Source organism: Artibeus jamaicensis, unplaced genomic scaffold (assembly GCF_021234435.1).
Source record: "Artibeus jamaicensis isolate MK-2021 breed Jamaican fruit bat unplaced genomic scaffold, CSHL_Jam_final contig_1539, whole genome shotgun sequence".
In the NCBI taxonomy this organism is placed as follows: Eukaryota; Metazoa; Chordata; class Mammalia; order Chiroptera; family Phyllostomidae; genus Artibeus; species Artibeus jamaicensis.
The window spans coordinates 320653-338358 of record NW_026521299.1 but is presented as its reverse complement, the minus strand read 5'-3'; the positions used below and the strand labels follow the sequence as shown (position 1 = coordinate 338358).

General features: G+C 55.5%; 1 long non-coding RNA gene across 1 annotated transcript; it reads left to right on the top strand.

Moving 5' to 3' along the window:
• The first annotated feature begins 8916 nt into the window (after positions 1-8916).
• LOC128628000 (uncharacterized) lies at positions 8917-16631 on the top strand. The gene is made up of 3 exons (XR_008392309.1): positions 8917-9239; positions 10573-10713; positions 16305-16631. It is a non-coding gene; the product is annotated as an uncharacterized LOC128628000 (long non-coding RNA).
• The last annotated feature ends 1075 nt before the right edge of the window (positions 16632-17706 follow it).

The window sequence follows — 17706 nt, the reverse complement described above, 5'->3', positions numbered from 1 at the left end:
GCGTGTCGGGCTTGCATTAGTGTAAGAAAAGCCTTTAGAACGGGCCTGGCACTGAGAGAACAGAGGACAGTGCTATGTGCATGGAATCCTTTAAACATCGCTGTGTCTGTGGGTACATTCCAGCATTAGCATCTCTCCCGAGTTGCCTGAGGTCATACAGTGAATTAGTGGCAGAGCCCAGGTGTAGGGATGTGAACCAAAGTTTGTTGATTCCAGAGACTCTTATTTCAAAGCTCGAGAGAGGGGACAAGCTCCAGCTTAGGCCTTGCTCCCCCCCCACCCCCAGCATCGAAGACAAGCCAAGGTGCCTACAGTACGCCAAACACCTTGCAGGGACCCGCGGGCCACAGGAAATGGGCAGCAGACCGCAGGTGGCAGCCACAGTTAGGCATTTATAATTGGTGGTGTGTGATGAGGCAGAGGTGGTTCAGGGTCTTCCGGAGCCACCCAGAGGATGCCTATCCCAGCCTGGGCACCTGGGATGGCTTCCTGAAGGTGAAGACACTGGGTTGAGCTTTAGTTTAAATTTACTTTATTGCAGTGTGACTTATAAAAGATTAAATGCACCCATTTTGAGCCAACAGTTCAATGAATTTTGACAAATGTACCTACCTGTATAACCAACATCCCCAGTCAAGATATAGCACATTCCCAGGAAGTCCCCTCTTGCCCCTTTCCAGTCAATATCTTCCAGCCCCCACCCCATGCAACCACTATGGTTGAACCTCAAAAGATGAGTAAGAGGAAAAGAAGATGAGTTGAACCCAGCTAAGAATAGGAGACACAAAGGCACAAAGAAGTAGAATGTCACTGTGATTGCAGGAAGCTGTGAGCAGTCGCTTATTATTTGAGTCGAAAGAGCAAACCAAGACCAGCAGGTGATGAAGGCAGAGGTGTGAGGAAGGACCTGTCACAGAAGACCTGGTACACTTAGAAGGAGTTGGAGTTGGACCTCATTCTCTGGACCAAGGATCACAAACTCAAATTCCAAAGAAAGTAGGTGTGAGTCCTGGCCAGGTAGCTCGATTGATTAGAGCATCGTCCTGACACACCAAGGTTGTGGGTTCGATCTCTGTCAGGGCACATAAAAGAATCCACCAATGAATGCATAAATAAGTGGAACAACAAATCGATGTCTGTCTGCTTGCCTCTCTCCCTTCTCTGTAAATAAATAAAATTTTAAAAAGTAAAAAATCAAAGAAAGTAGGCATGTATAAAAGGGCAGAGAAATCCCAGTGATGCTGAGTGACAGGGAGTGGGCACTGGCCACTGAGCACACAGGCACTAACAGGAGCCTCCCTGCTCAGCCCTTCGTTCTGTTGCCTGCAGAGATTTGGGCCCGATGGGTCCGCATTTGGTTTTGTTTGTTTGTTTTTTAAGTAAAGCCAGAAACCCAGATTCATGTGTGAAATCTCCTGATTTTAAAAGACAAACAATTAAATCTCTCAGGAATACTGTGCAGGCCAGTGCCAAGGAGATCCTGACAGATCATGGCTGCAGCCAGTGCCCAACCAGGGCCACCAGGCAAGGCTCCGCTGTGGGCAGTGGAGGTGCTTTACCCAGGACAGCAGGTTCAACTTGCGTTTTACAAAGGGGACTCTGGACGCTGTAAGGAGTAACTGATTGAAGGGGTGCGGCTGCTGGCTGGGAGGATGCTGGAACACTCCAGATGGGAGATAATAAAGATGTGACCAGGGACAGTGGAGGCAGAGGCATGATAAGATGAATCTGAACTTGGGGAAGGTGTGAAAAGTATAATCAGCTGGGCCTGGGGGCTCACACCCCCATCCTGTGTTCACAGGGTCCTGCATCCTCCAGAGCCCTGGTGTGGGGACCGACCCCTGGCACATGATCTGCAAGTCATCCTTGGATCACAGTATGAGATGCACCAGGCAGAGTGAAGCTCCTGAAGGGCAGGGGCTGTGCTTCCCTCCCTGGGTCTTGGGACCTCCCTACAAGGCAGACAGTAGTTGCCACATAGTGCCTGGTACAGAGTGAGCCCACTCTAAACACTGGACTCATTTAGGAGCAACTGCAGTAAACCTATTCTGAGGGAGCCATGAGTCAGCTAGTCAAATGTGTGTGAACAGAACCCCTCCTACAGGCTGAGCTCTGGGCTAGGCGCTGGGAATACAGCAATGAAGACAACAGGTCCCAGGCCTGCTTCTTCCAGAGCAGCCAGGAATGTGCAGTCTGGGAGAGGTGAGTGACTTGGTGGCTCTGCCCCCTAGAGCCATGGGGGAGAGGAGAACACTAGGCAGATGATTTATCAAACACAGAGGAGATGGTGGTCAGTACCACAAGAACAGAGTAGGTGGGACAGAGCTGGAGTGATCAGGGATGCAGAGAGAGCCTCCCAAGAAGGTGACCTGCAGGCTAGGAGTAGAATGTTCCAGACAGATAGAGCAGCACCCTCAAAGTCCTAGCCGTGGGAGTGTAGTTGGTACGGCTGAAGAACAATTGAGGGGTGAGGGTGGAGGGTGGAGCAGATCCTGAGGGGCCCTTTTAAGTTGGACTCTGAGTAAACAGGACCCACTATGGGATTTGGAGCGGAGGGGTGAGATCTGACTTGGGTTTAACAAGAGCACTCCTTGGAGTCAGGGGCAAGGGCAGGAGCAGAGAGGCAAGGCTGCTGCTGCCCTGGGCAGAAACAGGGAGGGGCAGGATCAGAGAGGGGCGCAGTGGAGGTGGTGAAAGTGGTGGCCAGACCCGCTTACATTTTGAAGTGGGGCTGGCTGGCTAGCTGATTGATTGGGTGTGGGCTGAGAGAGGAGTCAAGGACAGCTCCAAGAATCAGGTTTGCCCAGAACAATAGAGCCGCCATTAACAAGATGAGGAAGCTTAAGGAGGAGCAGGGTGGTTTTTGTGGAGAGGGTGCAGGGAAGATGACAATGGCAGGCAGGAACAGAGAACCGGAGAACCACACACATTGCACACACGAGGCTCACATCTGAGCACTCTGTGTGAGTGATCTCATTTAATCCCAACGACCAGGCGAAGGAGGTGCTGTTTCTGGCCCACGTAGCAAGACAGTTGCTTGAGCTGTTACACTGCATCCCTTCTGCCAGGGTCCTTACCTCCCTGCATCCTCACAACAAGCCAAAGCAAAACACGGCAGCCAGATTCCAGGTAGAGGAGGCAGAGAGCAGAAGCTTCCTGAAGGCCCAGCTTTTCCTGCCTTGTGTCCGAGCTGAACTCAAAGAAGAGCTGATGTGTGCTGCAGGTGGGAAAGAGAGGCAGAGCTGCTGGCCAGCCTGTCGAGGGGCTGTGAGGGGCTCACAGCCTCCCCAAGTGCCCCCAGGGCAGCTGAGCACACCTCGAAGAAATCACAGGTGCCCCACATTCCATTGAACAGAGGGAGACACCAGACAATTGCATGGGCTCAGTGGGGAGCCCAAGCCTAATGGCAGAGTTCCCTCTTAGAATAGCAAGACTGGGTATGGAGGTCAAATTATTCTGGTTATAAATGACAGAAAACCTGACCAGGGTGGCTTAAACCCAGAAGGGTGCAGGAGCTGGTCTGCATGGATTTTCAAGAGCCAATTGTGTGCATCTCTTCCCAACTCCAGGTTCAATAGCATCCAGCTGGTAGCATGAATCAGCCAGGGTAGGAGTATTTGTGCTAGGGAATTGGCAAACACTACGTATCAGGACTTCCTCCTGGAAAGCCTGTTGCTGAATATTTACTAGCACTCCATTGCTTAGCCCTCTCCCTGAAAGTGTACTGTGGTATTTAATGACTGAAAGCACCGGACATCCTCGGGTAGGACTGACATCCAAATGTCATCATCAGAGTTCGGACTTTCTGTCCCATATGTACCCAGGTCCTTCCTAGGGTGGCAAAATGACCGCCAGATCCTAAAAGCCCCAGCCTAGAATCCCCGGAAGTCCCTGTAGAAGCCCAGTAACTGAGCTTCAGATCCCACAAGGTCATACACCCACCATGACCCAATCACAGTGACCAGGAAGAAGAGTATGCTGATGTGCCAGGCTCGGATCAGGGGCCATGGGGGGGGGGGGTAGTGGTGACGTACGTGTGTGTGTGTGTGTGTGTGTGTGTGTGTGTGTACTTTTACACAAACCTACAAATGGGTTGAAGGGGTAATGGCTGTTGGGGGTCTACCACACTTGCCTTTGTGGAGCAAATTCACAGTAAGTGCCTGGCTGAAGGTCACTCCACACATCTCAGAATTCGTGTCACCAAGACTCGGGATCTTCCTGCTCCGTCCTCCCCACTATCAGCCATAAACACTGAATCTCTGAGGTCTCACCCTCCAGCCAAGACAGCCAGGTCCGGATTCAGGGACACAGCTCCCCCTTTCTACCTGTAGAAACTTTCCGCGGAAGTCCACGCAACCGCAGGCTTCTCCTCGCCTCTCATTGGCCAGAACTGGGTCACATGGTCACCCCTCCACCAATCATTGTTTGCCTGTGGGCCTGGCACTTTGAAACTCAACAGTGGGGATTGGTCAGCCAAGAGGAAGGGGACTGCAAAAGAGGAGAAATGACGGTGTGGAGAACTCCGTGATCTGCCACATTGAGGTGCGAGGTTGAATGGGGGCCGGGGCAGTGCTTTGAGACTCATGCGGACAACAGCGGGCCGTGCCTGCTTCTGCGCCTGGGGAGAGGGGCTGGTGGGCGGGCCCCTTGTGGGTCGTCACTCCTCCCGGTTTGTCCAGACACCCAGTTTATGCCTGTTCTCCCAGTGTAATTTTCTAATTCTACTCACTTCCCATCTTGGAGGGGCTCTGGGCTGGCCACCGGGGTCCCTACAAGAGGAGCCTAACTCAGGAAGGCTGAGGAGCTCACTGGGCTGGGACCCAGGGCAGGAGTGCCTCTGCTGGAGTTTTCCAGAGGCCTCTTCACTGGGCTCCCAGCCAGGCTGCTGGCAGGAGCCTGGGGCTTGGGGGTGGGGTTGAGAATCTGGTGGAGCTTCACCAGTTACGTCCTGGGCACTCAGGAGTGGCGTGACTGCAACCTTTCCCAGACTGCCCGAGGCCAGGCTGCAGCTTTCCCAAGCCTCATTCCTGTGGCTGGGCTGAGTCTCAGGCCAGACAAGGCCGAGGACAGAGGATGGTCAGTAATAAACACCACGGTGCGAGGCGGTCTCGGGTGGCAGAACCCATGTCTTCACAGGGGCATTGAGGGGGGTGGCTCTGGAGGAGCTCTGAGTCGCAGAGAAGCTTGGGACCATCTCAAGCAGTATTTTCCAACTATATGTCGCCTCAGTGAGTGGGAGAATCAGCTCATGGAATACCACCAGCCATTTTTTTTTAAAAGAGAGAGAAAATACAAAATATCAAAAGTATAAGACAGTAGTAAGAGAAAGCATCTGTTCACAAAATTTCCTCTCAGTTTTAGTTTTTATAAATACACATATTGTATGTATTGTGTCCTGATATTAAATGCATTTCAAAAAGTCTGGAAAACAGTTGCTCAGTCAAACCCCAAAGAGGGTGATCTGCCCAAGGTTCCAGAGCAAACCAGTGTGCGCACCAGGCAGTGAGACCAGGTCCTCTGGCTGTGCCCACTGCTGACTGGGCGGTAACGTGGGGGCCCTGCTTGTGACAGTGCCGTGCCTGCTTGCATGCTGAGACACACAGACCATTTTAATGCAGCAGTTGTGCTGGGAGCCCAGAGGAGAGATATCTGGCCCAGTCCCCACCAGCCTCGGGGACAGGGGTGGGGGTCTCCAGAACCTGGTAGGTGAGTGGTAAATGCTGAGTGAGGGGATCTAGGTCAGGAGGTGCCTTATGCCTCCCTGTGCCCTGGCCCCAGGGTGGAGAAATGTTAGGCACTTCCGCTGTACCCCTGCTCCCCAGACTCCTCACCCCTAGAACAGACCCTTTCTCAGGCACCCTAGGGTTGGGTGGTCTGGGGCAGGTTGGCCTAGGTCTTCCCAGTATCCACCCCTATATGGAGGGGTATCTCTGCTGGCTCTCAGAGCCCCATTGGGGTCAGAGACACTCCTGGGCCTGGGGCAAGGCGGGGAGTAGGCCGGAAGCCTAATTAGGACACTGGAGTGGGGCTATCCTGTCTGCCACCAACGAGCCGTAAGACTTAGAGCCAATGACTTCCCTGTTCTAGACCCTGTGCCCCCCAGTTACACAAGGAGAAAGACGTGTAAAGTCCCTGAGAGCCCCCAAAGCTGAAGACCCTCCTTAACCTCAACCTCTTCCTCTAGAAGCCCTTCTAACCTGCAGTTCTGTCTCTTCTCTTGCCACAGGATCCAGGAGCAGCAGTTTGCTCCTGGCTGAGAACCCAGCCACTAACACCAAGACCCCACCAACCCTGGGCTCCCTGGGCAAACCGCCAGCCACTTCTCCCGGGAAGTCCTCCCAGACCCACCGTTTGATGGAGTGCTAGGGACCATTGATACTGGGCTGGTGTGGGAGTTAACTACTCTGGGGACCAGAGGAATACTTCAGAAAGCTGGAGCCCTCTTGTAAATTATTCAGTGAGAGAGAGGGAGAGAGAGAATGAATGACTCAGAGGATGGGGTTGCCTAAAATCGGGTAGGGCTGGGCAGAGGGTGGGCTCTAGAAGCCGCCTCTCACTGCACACCCAGAAGGAACCCGTCCTCTCATTCCCACCCTCAGCCCTGTCCTGGGCCCAGGAGGACTCGGCCTGGCTTGTTGCAGGACCCGGGCCCCCCTGTTGCCCTCCCGGAACTGGAACACTTCTGGACCAGGTGGCATGCCCTAACCTGGGGGCTAAAAACCTGTGGGGCACCTACCAGGACCCAGCCCTGTGTCATGTAACCCAGAGGCTGTGTGTGTTTGTGCGTGGGGAGGGGCACGGGAGTGCAGGGATCAAGACTTGGGCCTGGGAGAGAGAATAGCTCTCTGAGAAACTGCCCCAGACCACAAGCAGGCAACCGCAGAGCGCTAGCTCCGGTGGGCTGGAGAGGTGGGCCTGGGCGCTGTGGTGTGACATTTGCCTCTCATGGCAAGTGCCTAGGGATCTGCTCCCCACAGCACTGTCCCTGGCAGCTCCAGGACGCACTTAGGGCTTGGTAGGAGCAGAGGGCAGCAGCTGACCGAGTCCTCAAAGCAAATGCTGCTCCTACGACTGTGGCTTCTTTCTCAACTGCCTCATAAGCCCCGGAACCTCCTGGCGGGTGGCCCCAGAGGCCCCTGTCAGCTGTGGGTCCAGTTTATCCACTACAGCAACCTCCTTCCTTGTGACTTTCTAAAGGGAGGTAGAGTGGGCTTCGAAGATGAGGGCAGCCTGCTGCGTCCCCGTGGGGTCCTGTGCCTGCTGTTCTGTGGGTCTCTGGCCTGGCCTCCTCCCAGAGCTGGGGTGGGGGCTGGGGGGCAGTGGGCAGGGGGTGGTGTCAGGGGAAGCGCTGTTAGGAATGCCCCAGCCCCAGGTGCCCTGGAGAAGACCTGCCTCTCTGCAGATGGTTGCTCTGGTCCTGCAGGTCCAGGCTTGGCCCTGGGGGTGGTCTGAAGCCCAAGCTACTCCTGCCTGGCAACCCCACCCCCACCCCATGTCCCACAGAGCTCGGTCCCAGCCCAGGTCAGCCTGTCCCGCTCACCACTCACAGCTGTGGGGATTCTCCCTCCAGCCTGCACCAGGCACCCTGGGGCTGCATTGGAAAGTTGGGGGTGAGGGACCGAGAGGGACATGTGTGAGCACAGGGTTCAGCATGGGGAGGGGGAGTTGTGAAGGGAGAGCAGGCTGTCAGGGGACAGGGGAGGAGTCTTCTGCCTCTCCCTTCCTGACCACCTGGGAGGTTGCCACTTCCGTTTTCACAGCCTCCCTAGACTTACAGCAACTTTCGTTTACAGGAAACTGAGGCCCTGAGAGGAGGGCACTTGTTGGGCGGCAGGCATCCACCCTCCTGCCTCCTCCCTGGGACCCCATTCCCATCTCTAGCACTGTCCTCCCTGCCCTCGGGCCAGTCTCTTCCCTTTTAAGAACCAAAGTCTCCTCGTGTAAAATGGGCCCTTTGAGCTTGCCGAACTCTAGGCCCCTTCCTGGTCCCCCCAGTCATGTTCCCTCTGGGAGAGCTGCGTCCTGCTGGCCCCTGGCCTGGACTCCCCTTGGTCTCTAACCAGCTGTGCTCCTCCAGCAGGACCTCAGTTACTCTGAGCCTCTTCTCTCCTTTGTACAGCACCGTAATCTCCCTTGGCCCCGGACCTCGGGGCCTGTGGTGAGGGCTGTTACCAAGGATGGGAATGTGACCTGAAGCCGCCAACTCCCTGCAGACGTGCAGAAGAGGAATTGCAGAATTCTGGGGTCTCCGGGTCACGGCCCAGTGCAACCCCACATTTGAGGGCCCCAGCTCCCCCCACCACATCTCTCAGGCCGGTGAGCCATGCCACGTGGCTGCCTTTGCGTATCTGAGTCCCCACTCCCAACCGTAAACTCCCTCCAACAGGGAGCCCACACAGCCGGAGCACACAGCTGACAAGGGGCCCAGCGGGCAGCTTCTGCCGCCTGTCCCACCTGCATCCCGCACCACCAACGCTTAGGCACTGGTCTCCTGGGCCTGTGGGTGGCAGAAGACCCACAGGTTTTGCCTCCAGCCACAGCTTTTGACAGATTGTTCCCATGGGTCCTGAAATGGCTGCACGGTTTGCCCCTTTTCAGCCAAGCCTCCTCCAGCCTGCCTCCCCCACCCCAGTCTATACCCTGCCTGTGCTCCTCAGACCTTAAAGAATATTTAACCACCTGTTAAATGATTTATCCCATGGAGGCTCCAGAGCTCAGGGCATCTCACGGGCCTCCTTGAGAATTAACTAGAGCCATAAATCAAAATGACATCTGAGAAAGTTCCAGCTGCCCCAGACGCAGGCGGAGGCTTGGACCCAGTCGGGAAATGGCATTTAGAGGGGGGATGGCATTTCTGATGGAGAGACTAGGGCACTGGCTGGGAGCCGCTTCCAGGCTGGTTCAGAAGAGGTGGTGTGCCAAGGACGTTCTGCTTCTAGAAGGCTCTGTCGGGACCGCAGGCAAGCCCCCTGGGCTCTTCGTTAAATGCAGGCAGCACCGGAACTCCAGGCACACGCAGTCAGCAGAGAGCTCTCCAACCTGTTGTCTCATCTGATTTCAAACCAGCCCAGGGATCCTGCCCTGGGAACGAGTACAGTTAGGCCGAGTGTGGGATTTTGGGCATCTGCCAACCGCGGCAGGGGCAGTCTCGACCAGTGGAGCCCAACAGCGACAAGTACGGTGGAACATAGGGACCAGACAGTAACTTTAGTAGATGCACGGTGGCAAAAGAGGGCCAGGTGAGGCCGTGTTTGGATTCTGGCTTGGGTTTGAAGATGGGAGGGGAGGAGGGTAGAAGTTGGTAATGAGCACTAGCTATGTGCTAAACCCAGAGCCAAGTCACAGGGACGGACCTTTCAAATCCCATCAGAACCTAAGGAAGTGGGTATCTGCTTCTTTAAACCCCATTTTACAGATGAGCAAACTGTGGTTAAATGAGCTGGCTGAGGTCAGCAAGTGTCAGAGCCAGGAACTGAATCCAGGTTGGCCTGACTTCAAATTCTGTGCTTCTCAACCCACTATCAGGTCCTCTAAAGGTAAAAACTAAAATGTACTGGGCACAATACAGTATGCCGGTGTCCCCCAAGGGCCTTGCCTGCATTATCACCTAGAGTCCTCATAACAACCCGGGGAGGTTGGTTCTCTTATGCTGTCCATCTTACAGATGAGAAAACTGAGGACCCTAAACCCTCAGCTCTGAGGAATAGTGCCAGGGCTCAGACCCAGGCACTCTGGCCCCAGAGCCTCACCATGTTTGGAGACTCTGTGTGGACAGCTTGGTGGCAGCACCTTCCAGGCCAGAGTGAGGCAGCCGAGACATCAGGCCCTGACTTGGAGGGAGAGGAGGGTTCCACACAGAGAGGGACTCCAGCCAGATGCTCAAACAGCAGGCTTAGCCCAGCAGGCAGAGCGCTGGGCCAGGAGGCTGCAAGGAGCCCCATGCCAGAGCTGCCGGCAGCAGGCCTCAGTGGGCCCCAGGCACCCAGCCGTTATTGGCTCCAATGCAGACGGGCGGGCCCACAGCCTGGCTTGGCTCCATCCAGGCAGGTGCCCTCAGGGGTGTCTGTTCCCCATGTTTATCTGCAGTGGTGAGGGCCACCCTCTCTTCCACACCAGTGAGGGCCTCCCCATGGAGGCTGGGAGCCAGGTCCGGTGAACAAGGTGCTGCATCTTTAAGGACAGGCATGTCCCTTAATATCCCAGCTCTTGTCCCCATAACCCTTGAAATGTCCTGAAAGTGCCAGTACTGGGCACCCAGATTTTGTTTCCTAGACTGCATTGTCCCAAGGGCAGAACAAAAATTCCTTTTCAATTCGTGAGCCCCAGTTTGTGATTTTAAAAATCTCAAATTTGAGCCCTGGCTGGTGTGGTTTAGTGGACTGAGTGTGGGCTGCAAACCAAAGTGTCACCAGTTTGATTCCCAGTCAGGCACATGCCTGGGTTGTTGGCCAGGTCCCCAGTAGGGGTTGTGTGAGAGGCAACCACACACTGATGTTTCTCTCCCTCTCTTTCTCCTTCCCATCCCCTCTGTCTAAAAATAAATAAATAAAATCTTGAAAAAAAAACCCTCAGGTTTGGGAGGAGAGATGTAAAAGGCCTGCTGGGACCAGTGTACCCCCCGAAGGCCCCTGTCCAGACACAGCGCAGGGGGTGTGGGAAAGTGGCATCACAACGCTAGTGCCCCAGCAGCAAGGCAGAGCAAGTCAGCCTCTGGTAAGTGATGACCTCACACACCGTACCGCCCCTCACTCTGTCTGAGCCTCCCTGAGCTTCAGGATGGATCCTTTATTCCCACTAGAAGTGGTCTCTAGCCAGTACCTGTAGACAGCTGGGATGAGTCAAGGTCCTTCCCACAGGTTCTGTGGTGAGAGGTCCCCACCAGCGGCAGGGCCTGGTGAAGAGACCCTGCTGTGCTTGTCTCTCACTCAGCAGCCTGGCTAGTCAGTGCAGGTCCACCCCACCCAGAAAGCAGGACTTGGACATGTTCCTCCCCAACCTACCCCTTCCCAGAATGTAAATTCAGCCAGGTTCACAAGGGCACACCAGCGCCCCCTAGTGTCTTCTCAGGGCACATCCCAGGCTCCCAAGAGTAGGAGCCACTCACCGTGGGGAAAAAGGGTAAGAGACATCCCGGTGGTCCCAAACACAGAATTGAGGAGGGCAGGGTATGTTCCTGACCCCACCACCCCATTGTGCCTCATACCAACCCTGTCCCCTCTGAGCCCCAAACCTTCTACCTAAACATCCTCTCCCCCGCCTCCAGTGGTCCTTCCCATTCTGTGCCTCAGTTAATAGGCCAGATCCTAGCTGATGTTGACTCAGAATGTCAGGGCCAGAAGGGGCTCAGGGACCCATCGCCATCACAGATATGGAGACTGAGGTGACAGGGCAAATGGTGCCGAGGTCCACCTTCCTGACACGGCGAGCGATCAGCGCCTGGCGGGGTCAGTGTCTGCGTTCCAGAGCCCTGTGTGGGCGGGGTCAGTGTCTGCGTTCCAGAGCCCTGTGTGGGCGTGGTCAGTGTCTGCGTTCCAGAGCCCGGTGCGGCTACTGCTGAGGCCAGGCCTGCAGCTGCGCTGGCCTCACTGTACAAGGCCCAGCCGCACCCACCCCCACCGGCCCTGGTCCCCAAAGACCGTGGCTGGCTTTGTGGGTGTGGGGAGGCTGGCTCCCGCCTCTGAGGTCTGTGAGGACAGACAGGGCTGGATACAGACAGCAGCCGTATTCCACGCGCAGGAGCTGAAGCGCAAAGACCCTGGAACCGGAGGCTGCAGTGCGTTCCAGGGTCACAGCAATGCCTGTTGGCAGGTGTGGGGTGAGTGTGCCAGCCTCTGAGAGTGGCCTCTTTGAGCCACCACTCTGAGTGACAATATTAAAATACTCCAAGCAGATGGTAGTGATTCAGAGACTTCCAGAAGAGGCAAGGTCATTCCCACATTAACCTCTGGGTCACAGCACCATGTCCCCGTTGGGGGAAAGGGTAGGTCTAAAGCTTCGTGCAGAGGGGAGAATGGGGGCTGGAGGTAGTCATGATGCAACTTAGACCTTGGGCTCAAGGCCAAAAAGGAAGGACGAGCCTCTCTTCACAGCTTCTGTCAGTGGAGCCCCAGAGTCACCTGCCCCCGAAAGTGGAGCTAAGAGGCTGACAGGCTCTGACTGGGCTCAGCCGGCCCCTGAGTAACAAGCACATGCTATTGGTGTGCCCGGAGCTGGAAGGGACAATCAGGCACCCAGCCCAGCTGTCCCCTTCAGCTGGGGACCACAGTCCCGGGTCTGGAAGCTGCTCCAGCAGAGGCAGTGGGGCGCCTGGAGTCGCCCTGCCCGGCGCTCACCAGGTAGAGCCAGGCTCTCCGAGGTGGACTCTGCGAAGGCCCCATTTAACTGCTGCAGCAGAAGGGTCTCTAGAGGCCCTGGGCGAGGGCACCGGGGCCGCCGGGAGATGGCGGTGCTGGGTGGAGGGTCCTCTCCACTCCCCGTCCAGAGACCAAGGCATCTCCAGTTTCCTTTCCCCAGCTCTGGGGCTCAGAAAAAACTGGAAAAGCCACAGAGTCTTCAGCCCGAATCTTGTGTGGACAAACTCCTGCTATGCAGGGGTGCACCTGAACTGAAGGGGGCCGATCTCACAGAGGAAGCAGGAGAAACCTAACGCCTGACACAACGTAAACCTCGCACACTTTCTAGCTCAAGCGCCTTGCTGCGTGTCTTGGTGCTTATGCGCCGTTTCTCTCCTTTGCCTGTTGTGTGAGGAGAGAACTGTGGCAGTCAGCCCAGTGTGGGAACTGCTCCTGGCCCGATGGCTAGTGAGACTGTGAGGACACAGGACAGAGTGACCACCCTTGCTCACAGAGAAGGCTGAGGCCAAGAGGCAAAATGACCAGCCCAGGGCCCCACAGGGGTCGGGACACAGCCAGACCGGGAGCTCACACCCCTCATGCCCACTCTCCCTCCCTCCCAGTGTCACATCTCCAGCCTTGGCCTTTACACAGCAGACCCCAACCAACCCTGTCGCTGACCCCAGTCCCAGCAAGCAGCATTCAGAATGCAAGTCCCAACCCTTCTACCTTTGAGCTGAGAGCAAGCTTGGTTCTACCCAATCCCAATTCAAATTTCAGTCTCTAAAGCAACCTAACCCAGCCCTCAGCAGTCCAGCCCTGCCTGCAGGCCTGTGAGCACCCAACGGTGGAAAGCCCTGCCTGGACCCATCTCCATCCTGGCCCTTGGCAGGCAGTGTGAGGTTCAGAGAGGTTAGGTTTAAGGTCCCACAGAGTGAGTTGCAGAATTGAGTCTGGAGCCCAGGTCCCTGAGGCCCTGAGTTTCCTGGTGGAGTGGATAAAAGGAGGCCTGGAATGTGCAGGGACAGGGGTATGGCAGCAGGCTCCTTAGGCCAGCGATGCTGACAACTCCGGGGGCATGCCTCGGATGGCGGCCTCGTGGGGCCCACAGCGTCTGCAGAAGTCAGCAGCCCAGCGATTGTCTTTCCCAAGGAGAAGCCCGAAGACACCTATCTAGCCAGTGGCAGAGCAGGCAAGAGCCCAGGTCCCCTCACAGCCCTCCCAGGGCTGCCTCGGCCCCCCCCCCCCATATTCCCTTGTCCGACTCTGTGGGGGCTGGGCAGCAGAGTTGGTAGGGAGGAAGAAATAAAGCAGGAAACTGCACAAGGTCACAGATGGTGGAACACCAGTTTCTTAGTCCTCATACCTGGAGAAGAGCTTAAAAATTGTCCCTGCCCCAGAATGGCCAACCAATTGCAGGTGCCACTGGTTGATATCCATCAAATGAGCTGACCACCCTGGGCCTGCATGTCCCCATCTGCTCAGTGGGACCACACGGCTACCTCGGAAGGTTGCTCAGTGTTAGGATAGGATGAGGGACACATGGCTCAGTGTGGAAGTCCACTGGCCTTGCTTTCCCCCTCTGTCTCCCTGCCCTCCCCCATCCCCATCTCTGGGAAGTCACCTCTGGGCAGCCTTACTCTCCCCCACCTGCTTGTGTAACCAGCAATCCCCTGAGGACCACCCACTCAGTTCTGGAATCTGGCCTGCACAGATGTCTTGTTCACACAAACAGTGGTGGGGTGTGCAGATCCATTCCGAGTCCTCAGGAATGACCCAGAAGGCCGATCAACACTGTCCAGTCCTGCCCACCTCTGGAACATCCTGGTGGACCCCTCTGGTGTAGCTGGCAAGGCCCCAGGGCCTGTGGAAACGTCCAAAGCTTGGACTAACCCTGAAGACCAAAGCATGAGGCGTGACCCTGGGGCACGGGACCTGGCAAAGGGACCAAAGAGAACCCCCCTGGGATGGGGAGGGTGCTGGTGGAGACCCGGGCTGGGAGCTGGCAGTGTCAGGGCCGGGCGGGGGGCGGGGCAGCCAGCACTCCCTGGGCTGGCAGAGGGTACCCGCCAGGAGAAGACAAACGGCCAGATGGCAGAGGGAAGGCACCGGCTGCAGCCTCCTCTGGGAAGAGTAATTAAGCCTTCAATTAGCACGGGCCTGCCTCTGTCTGCTCCAAGGGGCACCCAGGGCCCCGGCTGCCCTGCCCAAGCCAGGAATTAATAACTCACTTTCTAATGAACTCAGCAGAGAGACAGCCAGAACCACCCACTTGCCTGCCTGCCTGCCTGCCTGCCTGCCAGGGCTCCAGGCGAGACACAGGGTAGGGGGTAGGCGTGTCTCTTTGGATCCCCTTACTCACCCACCGAGAGTCAAGTCACGTCATAGGCCAGCTGGAGACAGAATGGTTTGGTGGACCCTCTTGTCCCTGGGCTCCCATGCGTCCTTGAACTATTCCCAGAAAGGAAGGAACCAGAACACCAGCCTGCCAGCACAAGAAGGCCCCGAGAGGTTTCATTTCAACAGTTACTGTGCCTGACACTGTGGGGTGCTGTGCATGAAGATGCGTAGAGCTCAGCCCTGTCCTTCAGGAGCTCGTGGTCTGCTAAAGGGGTAGGGAGTGGGGAGGAAATAGACCTGAACCTGACCTTCACCAGAGCATCCATGGGCAGTGCTGTCAATGGCAGCACCTTCCAAGAGGTATGGGGGTAGAGGTCTCAACTCGGGGTGAGGGAGAGCTGCTCAGAGGTGGCCAGGTGTACAGAGAGGTCCCCAGTCATATAGTTCCAGCCTTGGTTTTCTGGGTGGATACCCTAAGGCCCAGGAAGGGCAGGTGACTGCCCCAAGGTCTCAGTTACTTGGACAGGGCCAGAACTGGAACTCAGCCCACCTCTGAGGCTGTAAAGAGTGTGCCTCCCCACATTAAACAAGGCAGATAGAGGCCCAGAGCATCACTTAACTGCTACAGTGAGTGGAGCCCTCCCGGCATCCACACCCTGCCCCAAGAAAGACTGGCCCTCCGAGGGTCCTTCCACCTGCCTCACCCCCGACAAGCATTCCAGAGTCCACACACTCTTTGCTACTGATGTGCTCTAGAGAACAGTGGCTCCCCCAGCCTGCCTTGTTGCACGGACTTTCCTGCCCCTCCCAGCCCCTCCCACCCCCACCCTCCCACTGCCCAGCCCTCCCCCAAACCCCCAGTCATTCCCCAGCAGCACCTGCTGACAGACCACCAAGAATGGCCCAGTACTGCCTTCCTCCCAGCACTGGCCAGGGCCAGGCTTACAGCCTGCTGCTCAGACCCCACCTGCCCCAGAGCCACCCAGAAGCTGGTTCAAATGCAGACTCCGAGGCCTTACTCAGGACCCAATGATCAGAATCTCTGGGAGTGGGTCACAGGAATCTGCCCTTAAAATAAGCCATTCAGCCCTGGCCAGTGTGGCACACTCAGTAGATTGGAGCATTGTCCTATAGACCAAAGGGTTGCAGGTTCAATTCCCAGCCAGGGTACGTACCCAGATTTCAAGTTCAATTCCCAGTTAGGGCACGGATGAGAAGGTAACAGATGTTTGTCTTTCATATTTCTTATTGCCCCCAAGTGCACCCCATAAAAGCAATGAAAAAATATACTTGGTGAGGATAGAAAAAAAGGCCATTCGTGTTTTTTTCCATACATGTTATAAGTGGATACATAAGTACAGAAAAGCGTACTAGCCATAAGTGAATTGCTCAATGCATTTCACAAATTTCACATCTTTTTAATCTGTGCCAGATCGAGAAGCAGAACATTAATAGGCCCTCAGAAACCCTTCAGGTTCCCTTCGTGACTTCCAATAGGTCAGGCCAGTCTCACCTGATTTTGAACTTCATGTGTCTAGAGCTATGCAGACACTTGTGTCTGGCCTCTTCTGCTTGACATTGTCTGTGAGTGTTGTTCACATGCTGCGTGCATTTTTGGTTTTTTTCTCTCAGGCCAAGCAGCACTCCAGCTCAGAACTGCTGCACAGTGTGTCCATGCCGTGCTGTCACTGGGCATCGGGCTGCCTCCTGTGAAAAAAGGGTCACTGCGAGTCCCCTTACGTGGATCTCCTGGATGCTCACGTGCACTTCTGGAGGGCGCCTGTCCGTGAGCAGGATGGAGACCCTGTGAATGACTTCCCAGCCGGCCGCCCCGAGTTAGATTGCACCAGCAGGGCTCCAGCTGGTCCGTCCTCGCTGACAGCTGGTACATTTCTGTTTCTCTTTCTGTTTGAGGCGTCCCGGTGGGTGGGAGGTGGTGCCGTCTGATGCTTTAACCTGCTTTTCCCTGGTGGCTAATGATGTGGAGCACATTTGCTTCCATTCATTGGTCATTTCCGCATCCTCTTTTGTAAAGTGCTTGTTCAGATTTTCTACCAATTTAAAAATCAAAGTGTCTGTCTTTTTCTTACCAATTTATAGAAGTTCTGTATATATTCTGGATGTTAGTCCTTTGTTGGACATATATATGGCAAACATCTTCTTCAACTTGGTGTTTTGCCTTTTTACTCTACTGATGTCTTTTGATGAATAGTTTTTCATTTGAAGATCGCCCGAGTCATCAGTTTTTCCCACACTGGGGTAACATTTCTGTGTCTGGTGCCCAGGTGATGTCAAGCACTCAAAAGTGCGAAGGGTAGGAGTGGGGCTTTTGCAGATGGACAACCGTCCTTGTTCTTCCCGAACTCCGCCCCCTTCTCAGCCAGAAACACAAAACGCAGTGGTGCTGGCCACACTCACTGAGCACTTACCCTGCACCCAGGCACTGCAGGGTTGTAGCAGACACCCCTGTAGGCATCTGCTTGGCCTGTGTTCTCTGGGCCGTGTGTCCTGAGAACCGCCCTGGAGTAGATGGGCCATGGGGTGTAGGCCCAGTGCGTACATGAGCCCAGTGTCCTGGCCAGAGATAATTGGACAGAAGCAAAGCCACACTGAGCCAATCAGGCTCTCTCTCCTGGAAGTTTGGAATCTGTCCTGAGGGGCACTACTCTCAGTCTAGACTCAGGAGCTGAGGCTGCCGTGCAGCTGGGGAATCTGCAGACACAGTCTGCAGAGAAGGCAGATGTGCAGAGGAGCAGAGGTGGAGGATGGAGGGCAGACACTCCAAGGTTACTGTGGAGGACCCTGGCCAGCAGAGTCCGCCTGTTGTGGTGGATGATGAGAATGAATGCACAGGAGACAACACTCCTGTGGAGAAAAAGGGAACAGCACGGCTACTCTCTCAAGGGGAGAACGCCTGTGGATGCCTCAGCTACTCCCTCAAGAGGGGAGTGCCTTGACCCTTGCCTAGACAGGCTTTTATTGTTTTCCTCAGGTCCTACATCAGAGAAAGATTTATTATCTATTACATAGAATA